This window comes from Cebus imitator, unplaced genomic scaffold (genome assembly GCF_001604975.1).
Source record: "Cebus imitator isolate Cc_AM_T3 unplaced genomic scaffold, Cebus_imitator-1.0 Scaffold126, whole genome shotgun sequence".
Taxonomy (NCBI): domain Eukaryota; kingdom Metazoa; phylum Chordata; class Mammalia; order Primates; family Cebidae; genus Cebus; species Cebus imitator.
Window position 1 is genome coordinate 4,543,999 of NW_016107441.1, and position 22,214 is coordinate 4,566,212.

The 22,214-nt window shown below is 42.9% G+C and overlaps 1 long non-coding RNA gene across 1 annotated transcript in view; it reads left to right on the plus strand.

Moving 5' to 3' along the window:
* Positions 1-22,214, plus strand: part of LOC119472998 — a 431,266-nt gene that overhangs the window by 308,642 nt on the left and 100,410 nt on the right. The window contains exon 2 of the long non-coding RNA XR_005202163.1: positions 9,645-9,829. This is a non-coding gene — a long non-coding RNA (uncharacterized LOC119472998). The remainder of the gene's footprint in view (positions 1-9,644; positions 9,830-22,214) is intronic.

A 22,214-nucleotide genomic window follows, 5' to 3' on the forward strand; every position in this document is an offset into this window, starting at 1 on the left:
CAGGCATGCCTAGAAGTTGGGTCTAAATCATGTGTACATATGTACATGTGTGTACATATGTATTGATGTATACATATGCCTGTGTGTGTATAGATGCATGTGTGTATATAGATGCATGTGTGTGTAGGCACACACAAACACATATATGTTATCTTACTTTTTAAAGGTAAATTTCAGGGATCTTCTGTGAAAAGAGACTCTGAAAACATTAAGGAACATCCTATGTGGAAGAGGCAAAATGAGGCCCTTGAAAATTTGTTGACCTATCTCAAGAGTTTTCCTGGGCTCCAGAGGATTAGAGGAATAAGCAGCTTTGATACTATAATTCCTGAAATATTAATGAGCTGCATATGGAGACTCCATCATGGAACCACTATTTCAACTAGAGGTGGTGGGGTTTCTCAGGATGGCATGCCTTCCAGCCTGATTCTTTCAGCAGAGCTTTGCACAATTGAATCTTTCTTATTAGATCTTAATTCAAATGTAATTTCTTTGAAGCAGTTTTCCTTTACCCTCCAACAAAATCCATTCTCCCATTCTACCCTAAAAGCTCTATCATCTTACTCTGTATCTTTTGTTTGTTTGTCTGTTGAGGTGGAGCTTTGATCTTGTTGCCCAGGCTGACATGTAGTGGTGTGATTTCAGCACGCTGCAACCTCTACCTCCCGGGTTCAAGTGATTCTCCTTCCTCAGCCTCCCAATTAGCTGAGATTACAGGCACCCACCACCATGCCTAGCTAATTTTTTTATTTTTAGTAGAGATGGAGTTTCACCATGTTGGCCAGGCTGGTCTTGAACTCCTGATCTCAGGTGATCCGCCCACCTCAGCCTCCCAAAGTGGTGGGATTACAGGCATGAGCTACCATGCCTGGCCCTACTCTGTATCATTTTTAATGTCCTTTAGCATTGTCTGAAATTATCCTTGTTTTAAAATTAATTTCTCCCTTCATTTTTCTCTCCCTTTTGCCCCCCAATGCATGTGTCTGCATACACACACACGCACACACACACCCATGTGCACATACACTCATGCCCCAGAAAGAATACTCCGCAGCAGTGGTACTCTTCTTGGTTAAGTTTCCACAGCCTGAAACAACACCTGGTACATAGTTGGGGCCTGATAAATATTTGTTGAATGAATAAAGGAATGAATGTTTTCTTCCCCACAATTATGTATGCTGGATGACTGGTGGATATTACGCATCCAGCATCTGTTGTCTTAGACCAATCTTCCCCTTCTTTGGTAGAAAAGAATTGGCTCATTAAGAACTACATCTACATTGGCATCACATTCTGTACCACAGAGCCATGCCACCAGGCCTGAAATATTAATAACATGGGGAATCGGCCGTCCCTGTTTTGCAACTGCGTTAGCCCCAGTGACTCTTGAGCTGAGAAATGTTTGCCATTACACTTCTCACCTGCCTCTCTGTAGAGGATGGGGAGGGCAGAAATGCCTTAGGAGTTCTTCATTTACTGCCCAGGAGACAGGAGCTGAATTCCCTGAGAGCAGAAGCTTATGGAAGGTGGCTGTGAATTCAGGGAGGTTTCTGCTCCTAGCTCGAGCCTCGCCAACCCTGTGTACGTGACAGGTTAACCGAGTGACTAAGGAAGTGATACATAGACTCTGAGGGGACCGGAAATGTGTCTTTACTGGGTTAAAGGCTGTCATTTATCAGCATCTGAGAAACATCAAGAAATAAATCTGATTTTTCCCCCTTTCCCTGCCTCTCTTTTGCTCTACTCACTGATGAAGTCCAGACTCTCAGTCATTCTGCTTTACAGAAGGTCTGAAGTCACACTAAAAACTAAAACTTGACATATTCTGCACTGGTGTGAAAATCGGATAAAATCCGTGGGTTTAAGTTAACGTCTCTGAAGTAGCTTTATAGAACAAGAGTAATTCCTGAACACTTTGCAGCTTCCATAGCTGTTCCATATTCATGATTACACTGAATTCTTAGAAGAACCCTGTGAAGCATATAGTGACTTTTATCTTCATCTTCAGGATAAGGACACAGATTCAGAGAGGATGACTTTCCCAAGGATAGTCCACCAGAAAGAGGCATGGCTGGAATGGAAACCCCAGTAATGAGAGTCCGTGGCCAGTGTTCTTTTGGTTATGTCCAAGCTGCCTTCTAGAATTTAAGTTAGAACATACAGTTTTAAATATTGGCCCACGAGGAAAGTGTGATTTTGTAGTTTAATGTAAGCCATTTTAAAGGCATATGCAAATTATGAGAAAAAGCAACATTGAGGGAGCTCCCTAAATGAGCTGGGGAGCAATGTGTGTGTACATGTGCCTGTATGTATGTGTGTACATGCATGCGTGTGTGTGTGTGTGTGTGTGTGTGTGTTTGTGTGCCAGTGTACGGCAGAGGGAAGCAAAGAGGGGAGGGAAGAGGGAAGTATGGCTCTGGGAATGTGCAGAAGGTCAGTTGTGGAGAGGATTCACATTCAGGAAAACGTGGTGATTTTTTTTGGTACTATAATTCTCAATAGGCCCCAGGCTTAGATGTATTTACCGTTTCTTTCCTAAAATGCTTCATCCTGCCTGTTGCTAATTTTAAAAACTGAATTATATATGTGATAACTATCTTTGTGAATTGAATAGTTCAATTTACATTAGCCAAAGTATTTCAGCTATATAAAACTATTCTGTTACCCCAAGGAAAATTCACTGTAGAATTATATCTTTGTGGCTGATGCTTTTTTTTTTTTAATTTTCAGTGAAAATTTGTGAGTAGTCATTATGTGTTGTGTATTATGCTAGGTGCTTGAAGGGATGCAAATATAAGGTAAGCATAATACTTGCCTTCAAGGAGATTGCAATCTGATGGAGGAATTAAAGTAAGGAGATAAATATGGTCATGCGTGATAGGATAAGTTTCCCAGGGATTTGCAAGGACCACCTAGGGTTCAGACATTAGCCTCATATCTGATGAGATGAGGAGGTTTTGAAATGAACCCAGAAGGAGGTACATTTATACAGTCTGATATAGGAAAGGAATCCTAGGCAGAGAGAACTGAGTTAACAGAGGTAGATAGGCAGAAAAGCATGCAGACTTATTCAGAGAAACAGAGTGTCTTGTTTGACTGGAATTTAGACTATTTCTAGAGCAGTATTACTTAAACTTTTTAGAACTAGGGACCATTTGGGCAAAATACCTCACAGTCCACCCATTTCACCCTTGCTTATCCATAGGAATTTCACTTATCCACTCGTATGCTTGTGGCTTTTGTATGACAGCCAGGCTGTTTAGAATACTGCATTGGAGTTCCTGAGAAACTCTCTATGGTGTTCATGAGAGCTTATGACTACCTAATTTTGGTTCCCTTGCCTACTTAGTGGATTGCCAGTAAAAACATTCAGCTATAGTTTTAAACAATCATCTGTGAAATTGCTCACAATTAGTTTTTGAGATCTTAGGAAAAGACTCGCATTTTTGGATCGGTTCCTGGTTCTTGGGATCCATCAACAGGCCATGGGCCATATTTTGAGAAGTAGTGGTCTGGGAGGATGATGGGAGACACAACAACCTTGTGACATATTGTAGAGATGCTTTCATGCTGGCCTGAAGATCTGTCCTTAATTTGTTCTTAATTGCCATTGAGGGTATTTAAACAGCAGTAGAACTTTTTGAGGTTTCTCTTTTCTTTTCTTCTTTTCTCTCTCTCCCTCTCTCTCTTCCTTTCCTTCCTTTTCCTTCTTTCCTTCCTCCCTCCCTCCCTGTCTCTGTTTCTCTCTCTCTTTCCTTCTCTCTTTCTCTCTCTCTTTTCTTTCTTTCATTCATTTGTTTGTTTGTTTGAGACAGAGTTTTGCTTTGTCACCCAGGATGGAGGTCAGTGACATGATTCTGGCTCACTGCAGCTATGACCTCCTGAGTTCAAGTGATCCTCTCCCCTCAGCCTCCTGAGTAGCTGGGACCATAGGAACACACCACCACTCCTGGCTAGTTTTTAAAATATCTTCTGTAGACATGGGATTTCCCTATGATGACCAAGCTGGTCTCGAACTCTTGGGCTCAAGAGATCCACCTACATTTGCCTTTCAAAGTGCTAGGATTATAGGTGTGAGCCACTGCATCTGGCCTGAGGTTTCCTTCTAAGGAGGAAACAGTACTTGTGAAGGATTGCTGGAGAGAGTGATTGGAGTCAAGGTCACCAGTTAAAAGAGAGATGGTACCTTTGGGAGTAGAAATGGCGAAACAGGTTTTAGAAAACTTGCAGAGATAGAATCAACAGACTTGGCAGATTGAGGGGATTCAAACTGTGGGAAAGAGGGAGCAGAAGAGCTGGTGGCTCAGAGGGCTGGGGGCAGCACCAAATGAAAATATGCCCTTAACACAAATTGGCAAGTGAGAAGAAATAGCTCTTTTGTTAAGGAAAACAATAAATTATTTTTAAAAATGATTCCTGAGAAATTAGGGACTTAAAAAAGAATTCCAGGAACTTTTAGATAATATGTAGTGAATCACAGGGAAAGAATTTTAAATTTCCAACCATAACTCCATCACAGCATATTTGTTAATCTTAAGAAACAGATGTCATAGAGCAAAACAGTACCTTTGCTTTGGTGAATGTGACTCGTATTAGATGCTAAGGGTATCAGAAGTCAGGATGGGTCGATGGGCCAGGGAGTACCCCATCCTTCTAGACTAGGTCACATAAGGAAGTTTAATGTCCACTTGGTACTCTCTTAATTTGTTTTTCACTCAGAGATCTCTAGAAAATCTTGTGAAGTATAGAAGAATCTCCATCAATTGCCCAGAGTGGGCTGACCTGCCCAACAGAGTAGATGGGACTGGCTGCTAATTTGGAAAGAGCCTATTGTTAACCGTGCAGTCTGCTCCTAACAGCATTACTGTGGCACACCTCCACGAGCACCATTCTCTTGGATGGATGGCGTGGCCCCTGGACTTGTGCAACATGGCAGCCTGGATTCCTGTTGAACTGTCTCTTTCTTGGATGGTAATACTTTGCTGTGGCCCCTTTTGCATTTAAAGCAAATGTAAGCATTCTGAGGGGACAGTGCCATTTGGGTAGTTGGGGTCCCACCTCTGCTCTTCAATGCTCTGCCGCCATCACTTTTATTGTCTTCACCCCATGGCATTGCAGCGTCTCTCTTGATAGGGCCTGTTTTCCCCACTAGACTTCTCAAGAGTAGGGCAGAACAGATGACAACGTGGGAGGATGTCCTTTTGTTTTTAGCAGAACACAGGCTGAGTGGAAGAGTGGGGGGAAAGGTCAGGCTTTCTCAAGTGGTTATTGTCTGAAAGCACAAAGCTGTGCCATGTCACTGTGTTGGATGGGTAAGTTTCTACTTAGTAAACCATGGAGTATCCAAGGCTTTGTTAATAGAGACAGAGAGGAATTACTCAGAAGGAAATGAAAAGGACACAGATTTCATGAGGTGCGTTTGACGTGGACTGCTACCTGAAAGAACTCTCTTTTAACTTTCCAATGCCTTTGAGAATGTGTATAATCAAGCTCTTATCAGTAATTAAAGCCACGGTATGAATGAACTCATCAAACTACAGTCCTCTCTGCTCGCCACCTGGGAGTGTGGCAGCGAGGTGATAAGTGGGTGGGTTGGAAGACAAAGAGAGAGTTAACACATGTCGGGTTTTTAAATTGTCAGCAGAGAGCAGCAAAGGGGAGGAAGGCTGTGACGGCAAAGAAGGAAGAGCTCAGGACATTCAGGTGCTGGGTGAGCCAAGGTGATGTTGCCTACTTTATAATTTGGGCAGGGTAGAACGTGTGGACAACTCCTGTGCTGCCAGACGACCTGCATCTAGTGCAGCCATGTATCGGACCCAGCCGAATGCCAGTGTGCTGTTATTACACACATCGTGAGGCTGCTTCCTGGGGGAAAAATGGATAACCAGGTGATTCGCTTACTCATGAGTAGCAGTGAAAACACCTGCTGATGTTCACGGATGAAAAGGGCAATTTAGAACAACTGAGTGATTTTGCTTAGATCATATAACTATGATCTGGGAGGTGGAACCCAGGCGATCTGACTCCAGAGCTCACACCACTCATCTCTGTGGTTATTTGGAGGCCTGGCTTGTCTGTCCTCCTATACTGTATCCTGTCTTCTAGGGAGCCTAGCGTCAAATTGAAGATCACACCTAGCAAGCTACAGAATCTTACAGCCTGTAATTTGGGTGTTAACTTCATTCCTAGCTTCATCTTATGTTTCTTGTCCTCATGTTATTTCTTTCATGATTTCTTCACCAACTTATTCTGAGCTTCATTTTTCTCATTTGTAGGATTTGCATTTCTGTAAGCTACCTCAATACTTTTCAGGCTGAAAAGCAAATAAATAAATACATGAAAATAAAATTAAATGCTAGATTTAAGTTCCTTCAAGGTAAGAATCAATTTTGTTTATCTAAGCATTTTCTGCAGGTCCCAGCTCCAGGACCTAAAAAATGTATCTTAAATTTAGTCGAAGTGAAATCTCCGGATCCTGAGGATTAAGAAGTGTCAGGCATAGGGAAGTGTTCTGTGGTGTGACTGTGCTCAAAATTTCTATGAAGGGGGGTGCAGCAGAAGGTGGTGGGGGTGGTGCCTGCTCTTTTCTTTACCAGAGAGAACAAAATAAAACATTTTGCTGCAGCAGAAAAGAATTCACTTTGCCATCCTCTTTCTGGAGAGCTGAATATTTTACCTTCAGCAACATTCTGAATTTCTTGTGGAGACTCAAAATGGTGTCTGAAAAACTATTTTTAAGTCTTTTAGTTACTCAGGAAAAACCACGGTGCTGACTGCTAACAAGGGATGGAGGTGTCTTTTATTACAGGCTTTCAGGTTTGAAGCTCCTGGGTGTGAAGGAGCAGAATGCAGTGCAAGCCGCCTTCTCAGCTTGCTCCATACTGTGCCCTCCTCTGAGAATAATTTGGGACTTATTTTCTTCCATTGTTAAGCATTGCTTGGTCAAAGCAGACACAAATTGAGTTGAAATGCCTGCATTAATGCTCATTAATGGAATTAGGAAAACAGCCAGGTTTGGTGGGCTCTGGAAGTAGGAGCTTCTGAAAGGGTGACTCTTCCCAGGTTGGCTGGAGAGAGAACAGGAAGATGAGCACAGACAACCATCTGTCAGCACATCCCGCATTGTCTCTTTCTCTTAGAACCCCTTCACTTTCCATTCTCTCTCTGACATAATTTCTCCGTTCTAGCATTTCCAAAATCCTGTGGGCTTTTATTTTTATCCAAAAACATGTCCTGAATATGCACCGTGTATCAGGCACTGTGCTGGATCCTGGGGCAGTCGTGAGACATAGGAAAGTTACTCTGATTGAATACATTTGTCATTTGGAGCATGATTGTTGCTAGTGTTTTGAGCACAGTTGACTGACGGGGTCAGTAAACCCCAAAATAGCAATGCAGAGTAATTTGCATGGGGAATATTGACTTATCATGTATGTATATCTGGGTGAATAGAGAGGAATACAGTGACCCACTTAACACCCTCTGTATTTAGTCTTATGCAGAAATAACTGTATTAGAAAATAGACAGTTGACTGAAATTCAGGTACAATTCCTACCTATATACAGTCAGTATGAACTGGCCTGTCTCTTGTGGTTGTGCAAGTTTGTAGCTTTACGTACAATTTATCAAGATCTCTTCCTCTCTCTGTTTTTTGGTCACTCTTCTCTGTCTCTCAATCTGTCTTTTTTCCCATGTGTCCCTTAAGGAAGGCAATTGCTTTATGTATTTCCTCTTCTTTTGATCTTCTTGTGTGGAGGGATAGAGATAATCCCAAATGTGATAGATGGGAACCATGGCAGTGAGTTCCAGCTGCCCAGACTGCCTACTTTAGGGCCAGATCAGTAAAGGATGTTTTTTTTTTTTTTTTTTTTTTTTTTTTTTTTTTTTTTTTTTTTTGGCATGGATGGAAAGAAGCTAGGATGTAGGATGGAAAAACCTCTAAGCTCTGATTAAAATCAAAAGAGTATTTGTGGGTAATGAGTTGCAAGTAATAGATTGTAAAGTCTCTTCTTTTAAAGGGTTTACACTATTAGGAATAATATCTGCATAAGCTTCAATCACACAATAATCAGGAGTTTAATGCACACTGTTTGTTTGTTGATCAGTGTTTTGGCAGGAAAAGGATGAGACACTCAGGGTGAGCTGAAGAGATGGAAGGGGTAAGGAAAACCAACAAGGAACGGTGTTGAGGAAGGAGACCCTTAATCACCCTTAAGCATCTAAGACCACCTCCCCCTTGACATCCACATTGCATTTCAGTAGGAGAAGTAAAGGCTGGCAGACCAGGCACCACTTTTAATCGCCCTCCTACGGATGGCAGGCATGGTATGGAGGAATGTTTCCAGAAGGCACTGTTTTTACTTAAACACGATCAAACCCCTACCTAAGTCAGGTACCCCATGCCTACTCCATGGACCAAGACCCTTTCATGTGTAATTTCTAGAGTTGTGAGGCTTTATAAGGGCAGGGATTTTCTTTGTTAAGAGAGCTCAGCTATTTGGGGCATTCAGACTCGCCGCAGCTCCCAGCCAAATAAATCACCACATCCTTCCCAGTTTGGCATTTGAGAGGTTTGTTTTATAGCCTTTCCTTTCCTAAGATGTTATCACACTTAGCCCTAAGAGGTCAATAGGAGGAAGGAGTTACTGAAACCTAGAGAAAGTAGAGGCTAGCTGGGCACAGTGGCTCACGACTGTAATCCCAGCACTTTGGGAGGCCAAGACAGGTGAATCATGAGGTCAGGAGTTCAAGACCAGCCTGGTCAAGGTGGTGAAACCCTATCTCTATGAAAAATACAAAATTAGCGGAGCATGGTGGTGGGTGCCTGTAATCCCAGCTACTCGGGAGGCTGAGGCAGGGAATTGCTTGAACACGGGAGGCAGAAGTTGCACTGAGCCAAGATTGTGCCACTGTACTCCAGCCTGGGTGACAGAGGGAGACTCCATCTCAAAAAAACAAAAAAAGAAGAAAGAAAGAAAGTAGGGGTTATCCGGTAGGAGCTGTGGCCTTTGAGAGAGAGAGAGAGAGATCTTGCTAGGAGTCCAAAACATACTCTGACCTCACTCTGACTTCTTCCTGGTGCTTCCTATTGGCTGAATTCACTAGAAGCCAGATGCCAAGGATTTCTGTTAATTCAACTGATAAAGTCATCCCTCTGGAGCACCAAACAGGATGGAGAAGGGTGGAGGGTAGCTCTGGAGTGGCAAAGAGGAAAATATCTAGTGGTTGGTTCATAAAGGAGCAAAGCGATATCGCAAAATGGCAATTAGATTATAACTGGGAAGATGTGAACTTTAGTATTGACTTACCGTTTACTAGTCAGTTGACTTTGGGAAACACTTCATCCTGCTGAACCTCAGTTTTGACAGCTATAACATGGCAAGAACTAGCCCTTGCCTTGCTATACCAAATGAGTGATGAGGTAATACTTTTAGAACAATGCTGTTTGAAGAAAGGGGCCATTATGAAAATTCATTGTCAACACGTCTAGCATTTAATCCTACCTATTCTGTGTTGTGTAGATATAAATCAAGTCATGGTGAGCTCCTCAGATTTTATCTGTGGCTTTGTTCCAAGGCAGAAAAAACAAACCTACATTGACCTCAGATGTGCTTCCATCTTGGCTGTAATTTGTGCTCCATAGGTAATCAAAATACTTGTTTGATGTGAAAAGGAAGTACACCAACTGAGCCATTCAGGGAGAATTGAAAGGTTAACTCCACCGCATGCCTCTTTTGAGTACATGGAAGACGGTCTTTGAAATGGGAGCATCATATACCTCTCGGCTCCATTAAGGCTGAGGAGACCATGCATGTAGACCATGCATGGGTAAGTCCTCTCTGTGTTTAAGATTTTAATTCAATAGTCAGGCTTCATCTCTAGGAATTAAAAACTTTTTCTCATCTTTTATACCTCAGTGCATTTGAGACCTATTAGGGTATCTGCATCACCTATGACCCTTCTCTGAATACTGACTCAGAACACCATGGCAGCCATGTTGTTACTATGGGACTCAACAGACAAAGATGGTGAACACCTGGCCCTGTGGCCTCTCAGCTAGGAGGCCAATCCTTTGCTAGATGTTTGAGCTTACGTCAAACTTGAATGCTGGGATGCAGTCATCTTCCGCCATGTTTGTAGAGGAAAGGAGGAACCAGTCTACTAAGAGAGACTGGGGCAGATGTAAAGGAGATGAGGTATAAGAGACACTGGAAAACCCACAATAGTGAGGGAAGGGATACAGTGTGAAGTAAGGGCATGAGAATGAGAGAGCCCATCTCCTGGTTCTTGAAGGCTTTATATGTCTCAGTTCCTGTCGGTTTGCAAGGCCTGACCACAGCGAGATTAGCTCGTCCCCAGCAGAGCTGTGTAGAGGAGTTTTCTGATATTTGTAGCTGTAAGAACCCTAAGAAACACAGGCTTATAGGTAATGGACACCCCTGGGAATGTGGAAACGGGCCTGGGAAAACAACCAATGGGCCTCTTTCCATCCAAAGAGCTTTGTTTCCTTCCCTTGGTACCTTCAGAGGAAACCCTGTACCCAGAAAATTGATAGTCATGGCCAGTGGCTGTAGGGTAGAGGAGTGGGGGGGAGGGGTGGGACTCTTCAGGGGTGTGAAGCAGGAAATATTCCCTGCTGGAAACATAGAAAACCTCCAGTCCAGTGATTCTTCCAGTTTCACAATTACATGAAATTACCAATAAAAAGCCTTCCTGCTATAAAACAGTGTGAACTTATCTACCTCCTGAGCATATTTACCATCAACAGCTTTAGAGTATCAATTACATTCCCCACACATTACTTCAGCCTCTCTTTTAAACATCCACACTTATGACTTTGTACACTCAGAGCAACAACAGAAATTATCCTTTAATTAAGCAAACCAGCCCCATACCTTTTTCAAGCACATGTGCACTTTTACACATGTCAATTGCAGAAAGGCCTCATGGGGTTTGCACTTGTTCCAATACAAGTCATTTATTTGCACCATCGTTATTTTTCCTAATAATTCCGTATGTGTTTATATACTTTCTGGTTACAAGGCATTTTCTCAACTGACTTATAGATTTGTATCATGAAGTACCTGCAGCTGAGATTATTCATTCTCTTTGATATTCATCTTAGCAATGGTATCTTCCACTTATAAAGGCCTTACACTACGATGGACATTGTGCCAAGTCTTTTCCAGGCATTTTCTTATTTTAAGCTTCCCCAAGGCTGATGAAGTGGGTATTATTTGTCACATTTACAGATTAGTAAACTGGGGTTGAGCAACTTGTCAAAAGGCCACATAGCTGCTTATTGGTGGAGTCAGGGTTCAAACCTGGGCCTGAAGGGTCAATTCTCTTAACCACTATTTACCTGGCCAGCTTGTTTTCCTTTAACTTACCGTTTCTAGTCTTCTAGGCTAAGCAAATGTTTCATTAAAAATGATTTTCTCAATAATAACAGTTGGCACATATTGATTATCCACTCATTCATGATTCATTTAACACACTTTCATTAGCTGCCTTTTATTGAATTTGCATTATAGAATATTTTTCTTATTTTATTTATAAGTTTTTTACAACAAATTGCTAAGAGGTTACTATTCTCATTTTATAGAAAAAGAAAACAAACTGTCAAAGATTGTCTTGCACCAGGTTGCTAAGTAATGGGGAATATTGGATTTGAATCCCAGATTATACCATCTGACTTCACAGCCTATGCTCTTTCCATCCTATTAAAAAAAATGGGAACCAGGAATGGTTCAATGACTTACCTAGATCTTCTAAGACTCAAACTGGCCTCTCTGTAGTCCTTTTCCCATTAACTCCAGAAACTCCTCATTCTGTAAAGAAACTACCTCTTTAGAAATGAAATGGAATGGGCCAACGATGGCACAAATACAGGGCCGTATGTCTAGTGAGAGGACACAAGAATGTTCTTGGATAGGAAAGGTGGGATGGTGTGGAGTGGAGGGAAAATGGAAAGAGATCCCCAAAGAGGTAAGAAAAAGATATAAAAGTAATAGGAAGACAAGAATGGGAATAAAGCGTCTTGAAACATGCAGGCTAAGAAGTGTCAGTGAGTCAGCATGAATCAGAGAATAGGATTGAGGGTGACAGAGGTTAGGTCAAACAAGCAATTTCTTCCATGGTTTCACTGGGGGCTAGAAATAAAAACCCCATTATTATCCAAACACAACACTAACATGAAGAGGTGAAATAATTTATCCTAAATAACAGGCTGACCTACTCAGAATTGTAATTTTAATGTAAGACTAACCTTTGAAAATAGATCAAGTGATATAAATTATTAAGGAGAAGACATTCATCAGATAGATGGTGTCTATTAGTAATTTTATGCATGAAGAGTCATCCCCTAAAAGTACAGTTGCAGCTGCTTCTGCACAGAAAAAAAAATGATGAACCCAGTTACCCTTTTGTGACATGTTCCGCTGATTTTAATCAGTATTTCTCCTGTCAAATGAAATGAAAAGACTGAAATATGATCTCTCCTGCGGATGTACACTCTCTGCCTCCCACCTCCTTCAAAGCACCAAGGATCTGGAGACACACATTTCAAGAAGTTTTTTTTTTTTTCTTTCTTTCTATAGGGGGAAAATATCTAAATCAGTTGGTAAAACCACCAAACATTTACTGATAATCTTCTAGCTATCTAGCACTGGGCTGACTGGGGTAGGAGGAGGCAGAAAATCTAAGACAGTTCCCATCCTCAAGGACTTTAGCATAAAGACGTGGAAAAAATCTGAATTACGTGTAACTCTGCTATTCCATTCACAGCTAAGTGAGTCTGGGCAATTCGGTGAGCCTCTCTGAGCCTCAGTTACCGTGTCTATAAAATGGGGATGACACTGTTACCTATCTCAGGGGGTTGTTATGAAGAGTCGCAGAGTTATGTCTGGAAAGAACAGCTCTCAGGAACTGGCATATATTCAGCTATATAAAGAACTATATAAAGATAGTTCATTGTTATCTCTGTTCCTGTTTCACCACTGTCTCAAATTGGGGTGAGGATTGCTTTGTTTCCCACACCACCATCAGCTCTGTTCCTTTAGGTATTTAGGGTTCAGCCTTTCTCTCAGGAAGCTGTAGGCTGATGATGGGCACCCCAAGGCGTTGAGGAAGAGGTTGCTTGTGTGAGTTGGATGGCAATGGGGCAAAGTCTCAGAGCCCAGAGAGGTGACAGTCCTGCTGGCTGCAGTAGTCAGTGGCAGTGCTCAGCAGGGGCTCCCCCAAATGGAGACTGGGAAGTCAGTAGTTCTGATTTGGCTCCCTCTGGGCTCCAGGGGCAGGAAAAAGATTGGTACTTTCTCAAAGGGAAGCTTGGTCTGCACGATGCTGCAGCCAGTCACCCTCAAGTGGTTCCTCCAGGCCCATTCCCTTCAAAATGCCAAGCTCGACTCACACCTGCCCCACAACATACCATCCTCCCCTTTCCTCTTTAGTCCATTTAATCCTTATTTAGAGGATCACTAGTTGTAGCAATTTCTCCTTCAAATCTATTTTCTTAGGGCACAAACTTTGTCCCTAATCATTCAGGGACATCAAATAAATATCAAAAAGCCTGGCTCTTATGACTCAGAAGGTGGAATAGAGAAACTCAGAAACAAGTTCTCTGCCTTGCTGCCCTCTCAGCCATCCCCAAATGCAAAGCATACCTCAGGGTACATGGTGGCCGTGGTGGGATGTTTGTAGGGTGTGAAGAAATTGGGAGGGTACGTTCTGTTGATACCTCAAAATGTTATTCTCCAAAACTATTGGTCCCTTCTCCTGCTTCTTCATCCTCTTCTCTTTTAATGATGATGTTAATGATGAGGAGTAAGAGGAGGCCCATTTTAAAAGAAGAGTAAGTAGGTTTAGAAAAGTGAATATTGTGTCAATTGGGTGTTCCAGGAAAGAGATGTTGAGACTGAGATAGGAGCAGGAATGGTTGGTGACTGCGAAAGGTATAAGGAAAGGAAGCTGATGGGTCAGGGCAAGCTGTCAGATCAGCACGCCAACCTAATGCCTATGGAAGGAAGAGAGAGAGGGAGCAGGATTTGGGAGAGTGACAGCCTCAGACCACAGTGCATATCTGATGTGTGGAGAGCTCTAGAACAAAGATGACCCAGTAGAGGAGCCCCACGTTGAGCAGAAATGGCAAGGCCCTAGGATCCATGCCATGTTCAATCACTGGCTTCCTTCAAAAGGCATGGCCTCAGCTTCAAAGCTGAAGCAGATCCAGAGGTGCTGCTGTTGCTGGGTTTTGGGGTGCAGGGGAGGCACGGCTCCCCTGAGAGGATGTTTTTCCAGGCTCTTGGTCTCTCATTTACCCATGAATGGGAGAGGGGACCACAGCGGGTGTGGTCATAAGAAAATGTTGGACCCCAAAGAGTTTTTGCAGAAAAGTGATTTATTTAGGCAGAGAGAAAGAGAGAAACAGCTATCTCTCACACTAAGTGAGAAGAAGGAAGAGCCGCTCTCACACTGAGTGGGAAGGGTTCCCAGAGGGGTAAAACCAGGGAGGAAAAGCTGCTCTCACACGGAGTGAGAAGGGTTTCCAGAGGGGGAAAACCAAGAGCGAAAGCTCCTCTCACGCTGAGTGAGAGAATCCAGAAAGATCGAATCCAGGGGAGAGAAAGCAGCTTCCACGAAGACTGTGGAAGGGGAGCCCAAAGGGGGAAATCCACCCAGATGAGGGAGGCAGGGACTTTTAACCTGGGAGGAATTCCCACTTTCTCCAAGCCCCTGGCCAATGAAAAGAGTTCCTTTAAACTTCTGCTGGAGTGATTGACTTTGGGTCCTTTCCGGAGAGTGGAAAAATTAAAACAAAGACCTCTAATTCCCGGATGGAGAGAGAGAAGGTGGGGCATTGGGAAGTTCTTGCCCTATAAACTACACCCCCTTGTGGACCCAGGAAGAGAATACATTCCCTCACTGCCACTGCAGACTCAAAACAACTGCTTTTCTTATATTTCCTTTCCTGAAAGGGGATCCATGTGGCACACCTCATGGCTACTGTACATGCCCATGGTGGTGTGAGCATCATGGAGGATGTGTGATGGAGGAAGAGCTCACAGCTGGGCCTGGGGTCTGGTATTCTGATTCCTACTCTAGGGTTCTCTTCACTCTTCCTTGAAACTCATGAGAAATCAGAGACTACCGTCGGATGGTGTATAATTAAGCGTTAAATGTCATGGTGCAGGCATAGAGAGAGCTGCTGAGTTTCAGAGACTGGAGGCATCTAGGTGGATAACTCAACCAGATCCAGTTTCTTTTGGGAAATATGCCACCTGGAGGCCAAGAGACCAAGTGACAAAGAACCACTGTACCTATAGCTGCAAATACTTAATTTATCTCACTTCTCTGGTAGTGCCACATCCCATGCCATATTTCCTGTCTTGGGAGTTTTATACCCTCTGGTCAAAATCAGATTTCTGGCCAAGCAGACACTCCTAAGTCCTGAGGTTTGCCAGACTTACTCTTAGGCTGAAGACCTACGGATGACAAAACATGCTTTCTCTTAATTGTTTGGCCAGAGTCCAAATGATAGCGGATGGTCCTTAAGGGAGAACAGCCCTGACTCTATATGCAGCTGAAGTATAAGCTTCTCACAAGGTCAGCTTAAAAGTAGTGACGAAGTTTGTGCTGGAAAGTGGCTGGGCTCAGCAGCAATGCCGGGTTTCAGTGTAACCTGCCCATCTGTTGGCACTCAAAGTTTCACGAATCAAAATGAGGCCAAGTCTTTATAGTGTCAACATATGCTAGGGACTAGTTAGAGTCCTCACATTCCTGCATTTTAGTAAGAACAGCAATGATTAAAAAAAAAAGAACTGCTGTTCATGGCTAAATCTTTATATTGCCAACATTTGCCAGGAAGCTTTGTGAGATGGCTTTTGATGAGGACATTATTGCTCTTATAGTTATACAGAATTTAAACCTTATTTATCATGCTATTAAAATAGCGATGGTTAATCTTTTTATTTTTCTCCTCATACTGGGCAAGGAACTGTGCTAAGTGTATTTCCACCCACCCCCACCATTTAACTCTTGCAATAGTTCTAAGACGTAGGCATACTGCCTATATTATTTCCCATTACAGATGAGGAACTTGAGAGGTTAAGTAACTTGTTGAAGGTCTCATTGATGGTGAATCACAGAGTTTGGGATATGGATTCAGCCCTTTCTGATCCCAAAGCCCCTGGTTTTATTCCTTATGCTATATAACCTCTTAATTATTAGACTCCAACCAAATATATATGGTTTTCTCAAGTCATTTTATAATTGGCAACCTGAGGCTCCAAGTTAGTGGCAGTCTGAACTGGAACTTCTGCTCCCAGTTCCGAGCTCTCTCCCTCGATTAAACTGATTAAAGCAAGCAATACTCATGACTAGAGTGTGCCTCTGATACCCCTTGGGAATACCAATAGGTCTTTTAGTTCTTTGAGGCCGTGGTTCCAGCATGGCACAGTCTGTGCTTTCACTGCATTTCAAGATTGCTACTTATTCCTTCATCAAGGAGTTCCTGAGTCTCTGGTAAATTGTTAGGAAACTGAACAAAGAGAGAAAATTACCCAGATAAGGTGTGCATGTCAAATTGTCCTCATACCCAGTATTTATTTTATTTTTAAATTTCCAAAGCATTTAGGAAGTAGCAGCTGTGTCTCACCATGCCACCAGTCCAAGAATTTTGTGTGTGTGATGGACAAAAACAAGCTTTAATTAAGAGACAGATTTTGAAAATGACCGTGAAGAGTTGTTCAAAACTTCTTGTATGCCAACACAGAAAACATTTGGTCAGGATCCCCTCGTTTCTTCCCTCCTATCCTCTTCAGCAGTTATGTAGTCTCCGCTTCTGTGCACTGTTATTTTTATCTGTAATTTTTGGGAAAGTGAAGTCTCAGCAGTTGAAGGATGACTTGGAAAGAGACATTTTTATTGCTTAAACGATTCCTTTCAGGGAGACAACGGAAGCCAAAAAGGGATCATTGCAAACCTAAAGGAGCTTGAGAAAATTTACACCCTTTAAGGTATTTTAAGCCTTCAGAACTATTTTGAGTAAAAAGACTTATTTGGGGCTTGTGGAGAGTCCTGTTTCATAAGAGCAGAGTTAGACTCCAGACAGCTGTTGAGGTAGTTGGGAATGCTGGCTCTAGAGCTACGCTTTCTGGGTTCAAATCCTGCCTCTACCAGCTGGGCAGGTTGATGTCACCTCCCTGTGCCTCCATGCCTCATCTAACAAAGGGGGAGGTGGGAGATAAAACAATTCCATGTAAATAATACCTACCTCACAGTATTTTTGCGAGGATTAACTGAGATATTGGTGAGCCCTTATATTGATTAAGACTTCCTCCATTGAAAATCACCAACACCTGACCCAAATCAGCATAAGTACAAAGGCAATTTATTGGTCACCAAAATGCAAAAGTCTGCGACTAGGGCTGGATTCCATTTGCACCTTTAATAAGATGGCAGTGGTAGCGCCCATCCCTGTTTCCTCTCAGGGAAAAGGTCATCTCATTGGCTCTGATTGGTTATCATGTCCATTTCTGAACCAATAATGAGGAGGCCAGTATTGGTTCATATATGATGCTCCAATTGTCATAGGCCTGGGTCCCATAACTCACCCTAGGAGCTGGGCTTGTATTCAGGTTTGAGAGAACCATGTAGCCCAAAAATGTGTGCATGTGATTACCCAGAGGGGAATTGTGGTTGGTAATCAGAGGAGGTAATCAAAACAGATAATTCACTATGAGTGCTTAGCCTAGTGATTGGCTCAACTTTAAATTACCTGGTGAATGGTAACTGGCACTCATCATCATCATCATCATCATCATCATCAGCTGCCCATGAAGAAGGAAGCCCAAAGCAAGTGTCTTTGTGATACTTAATCAGTGATTATATTCCATACTGGGAATTAAGAGACCAGAATCGTATCTCACCTAAACAGCTATTTATTATCCACCTCCCATGCTTTGTGCCTTTGCTGTTTTCCCAATCCTATGCTGCCTTCCTCACTCTCTTGCTAATTATTAAAATACAGCCCATCCTTTGAAGCCCATGCCATCTATAGAATCTTAAGAGTTGTCTCCAGCCCCTCATCATTTCTTTCATCTCAGAAGTGCTACAGCTCTCACGGCCTGTACAGTAAAGCAATCTAAGTGTGAAATCACTTTGCAAACTGAAAAGCACTGTGTCTTCCACTCAACATATGACTCTAAAATATTTATGATATAATCATTTTATTATATTACAGTGATTGAGGATATGGAGCTTTCAGATCAGACCTGTTCCTTTTTCTAATCTAATGTTGGAACTGGGGCAGATCCTGAAACCTTAGACTCGGTTTATTTATCTGCTAAAACAGGATAATACCATTCACTAGTATTGAGATAATGCAGATAAAGTCAGATAAGATCATGAGATAATGAGATAATGCACATAAAGTGCGTACCTAGAGCTTACCACACATTCACACACACACCCTCATCTTCTTGTAAGCAACTTGGAAGCAGGCAATATATACCCACCCCACTTTGCTCCTCTAAGCATTAGCTATTTATATTATAATTTAAGCTGTAACAACAGAAATCACTGACTTTACATAAATATTATGACATTAAAACTTTATAGCTAAATCAAAGGTTTGACTTTTTTAAAAAAAAGTACAAAAGCTCTGTGACTTTTTAAATTGTCAAGATCTTTAGTTCTAGGTCCAGGATTCTAAAAAATGCCAGATCAGGCAATTTTGGCCATGTTGACTCTGCTTTTGTCCTGACATCTCACTCCCTTTTCTGTCTCTGTGGACGATGTGCCTAACCGTGAACCTCGGAGGTGGGTGAGGGAAGGTATAGTGACAAATACCTGAGTGATTTGTCCATCCTGTGCCGTGGAGCAAAACGATGAGAATGATATATTACAAAGGCTACAAATGTTCTTCCCCTGGAAATGACATAAATATTAGATTTTGCTGAAATACGACATATGCACATTGGAGCCATTAAGAATTCTCACAACAGCAGGGAAGCAAAGAGGCCTGCTAGCATCCTCTTAATAAAGCCTGTTTTCTGCTGACAGGACCCAAAGTAAACGCAGTTGGATGGGTGCTTACCACCCATTGGCGGGTTTTGGGAAGCAGCCAGCTATCTCTTTAAGAGATGCAAAAGTCTTTGCCCTCCAGGTTAAGTAAAGAAGTGGTGTGGAGAAGGAGTTACATTAGCAATCAGCAGGACACAGGACACAGGATCCAAGTGCAGGCCATGGATGCTAACAGTTGTGCGCTCCAGGGAAGGCATTTAATATAGCATTTTTATTTTAGTGATTTTTAGTTATGAGGGACACAAACTTACCGAAACCAGTTTTTTCCCCCCCCAAATGAATGGCATGGACTATTAAATTTCTTTCTTTTTGAGATAAAATTTACATAACATAAAAGTGACCATTTTACTCATCTTAAAGTATACAGGTCAGTGGCTAGTATATTCAGTGTTGCAAAAGTCGCCACTATCTAGTTCCAGAACATTTGCATCACCCCAAAATTAATCCCCATATCCATTAAGCAGAAATTCCTTATTCCTCCTTGTGCTGCAACCTGGGAACCACTAATCTGCTTTCTGTCTTCTTGGATTTGCCTCTTCTGGATATTTCACATAAAGGGAATCCTATCATCTGTGGTATTTTGTGTTTGGCTTCTTTCACTTAGCACAATGTTTTCAGGGTTCATCCATGTTGTAGTAGATATCAGTACTTTATTCCTTTTCATGGCTGAATAATATTCCATTATACAGATATACCACATTTTGTTTATCCGTTCATCAAGTGGTGAATATTTGGGTTGTTTCCACATGTTGGCTATCATAAATAGACTATTGAATTTTGCTTCTTCATAAATGTGGGGGAAAGAGCTGTCTAGGTAGCTCTCCATAACATCTCAGCTCAAGTGGTCCATAGAGAGTAAAATAAATGTCTGGTCTCATTTCCAAGTTCCTAGGGAAGAGACTCTGATAGGTATGGTCATGTGGCAGCTGTCCTCCTGTGCAGAGGCTGTGAGGCTGACCCTATGGTGTGGGGTAGGGCAGCCTTTCTTACAGGGATATGCAGGAGGGCAGAGTAGACAGGTCAGGCATCTCTATCATCAAATAATTATGCTTGGCTTTCCTTTATCCAGTGCCCAATATGTGCTCCATATGAGCTTTATTCCTATTTTGTGAATGAGTACCTTGATGCCTGGGCCTCAGTTTCCTCAATGCTGAAGTGTATATCCTATTGAACCTAATGAATATTACAAGACTCAAATACAATGCTCAGGAGAAGTTCTCCTAAGTTGTAAGGAGCCAGCTGTAGGATCCCATATGCACTAGTTGCCCATCTCTGACCCTCCCCAGACACATTGATTATCTCTTCCGCCAAGTCCCCACCCTATATGGTTTGCCCCCCACACCGCCCTGGTTATGCTGTGCTCTCTTCAGTCCATTTTGTTGGCTGGTGTGTGAGTTCCCAGCTGCAAGAAGGACAAGCAGTGCATCTGAGCACCCAGGACTCAGCTAGGGGGCCTGACACACAGAACCTGCTCAGTAAATAGGAAGCCAGTGAAAGGTAGAAAAACTTTTGATCCTTCCACTGCCATAAACAAACCCCTCATAACTTACAATTTCATTTCTCAGTCTGAGGGAGTGATGCTACACTATCTAGGCAGAAGTGACTGATAGTTTTCTTTCAGTCCTGGCTTTGTTTTCCCAAGGTGAGGCTTCCCCGTGTCTGCATGGAAGCTCCCTCACCTCACAGGAGCACCATGTCATGGCCATTTGAGCCTTGGAGCACCTCCATCCTGGCAGGGCTATAATCAGCCATGGTTACCGTAAGGCCGGTTGCCTCGCTCCAAACTCCGACACACCCACTTCTGCACTTGGCACCTAGCCCGCCTTGGAAAACCCCTCTGCATTCAGCACTAAGCTCTGCACCCGGGCCCACCATTGGAAATCCCACCTACCTACCAATAGCAGCCTGCACCGACTACGCCCTGTTTCCCCGCAACCAATCAAATGCCTTCACTCCCTATAAAAACCCCACACCCAGAAGAGTCAGGCATGACTTCCCTGGCCTCTTTCCCTGGGACCACGGAACCTCACCCGGGAGCTGAATAAATTGGCATTTAATCTTTTTGTGCTGGCCTCAGTTTCCTCATTTTAAACTCGGCAATAAACCTTACAGAGAATGACCCTTACAGTTACAGCATATTTAGAAGTGATATTTATCAGAGTGTCTAATGGGTAATTCTCAAGTCCCTCCATAGCTGTTTCCTCTTCTAATGACTTTCCAGGCACCAGTCTTTTTGCAAAGAAATGGAAATGGGGTCAGCTGATTTCTGTCAGAGCTGAGTGTGAAGTATCAAGAGTGTGTCTGCAAAACTGAAGAGGACAATGTGCTATTGAAAGCTGGTGTTTGGCGGCTGGTGAGGCTGCAGCATTGCAAACAGCTCACTCGAGACCAATGCTTCACACAGTTCCTACTATCCAGGGTCTTTGTCCCCACCCTGTTCCAGCACAGCTTGGCTTTGGGCACTTTTCCCACCGGCTTTTTTCCCCCAAAGCCTAGCAAAGATGTGACATCTGAAAATAGCCAAGGCGAGCAAAAACTAGTAACAATGGACACTGCATTTGGGTTTAAATATTCTTGAACTACTTGAATGAGGAGGCCACTGGAAGTTAACAAGGATGAATGAAATATGACAGAGAAGGCCGAGTGCAGTGAATCATGCCTGTAATCCCTGCACTTTGGGAAGCCCAGGCGGCTGGATCACTTGAGGTCAGGAGTTCGAGATCAGCCTGGCCAACATGGTGAAACCCCATCTCTACTAAAAATACAAAAAATTAGCTGGACGTGGTGGCAGGCACCTGTATTCCCAGCTCCTCAGGAGGCTGAGGCACGAGAATCACTTGAACCCAGGAGGCGGAGGCTATAGTGAGCCGAGATTGTGCCACTGCACTCCAGCCTGGGCAACAAGAGCAAAACTCCATCTCAAAAGAAGGAAAAGAAATATGACAGAGAATTTTCCACGGTGGTGAAAACTGAGAACTGGGACCTGGGCCCAAGGGGATATTGGAGGTGGTGTAGTTTAGAGCTGCACTGTCCAATGTGGTGGTCACTAGCTACCTGTGACTGCTGAGCCCTTGGAGGTAGGCTAGTCTGAATTGAGATGTGCTGAAAATGTAAAATACACATCAGATAT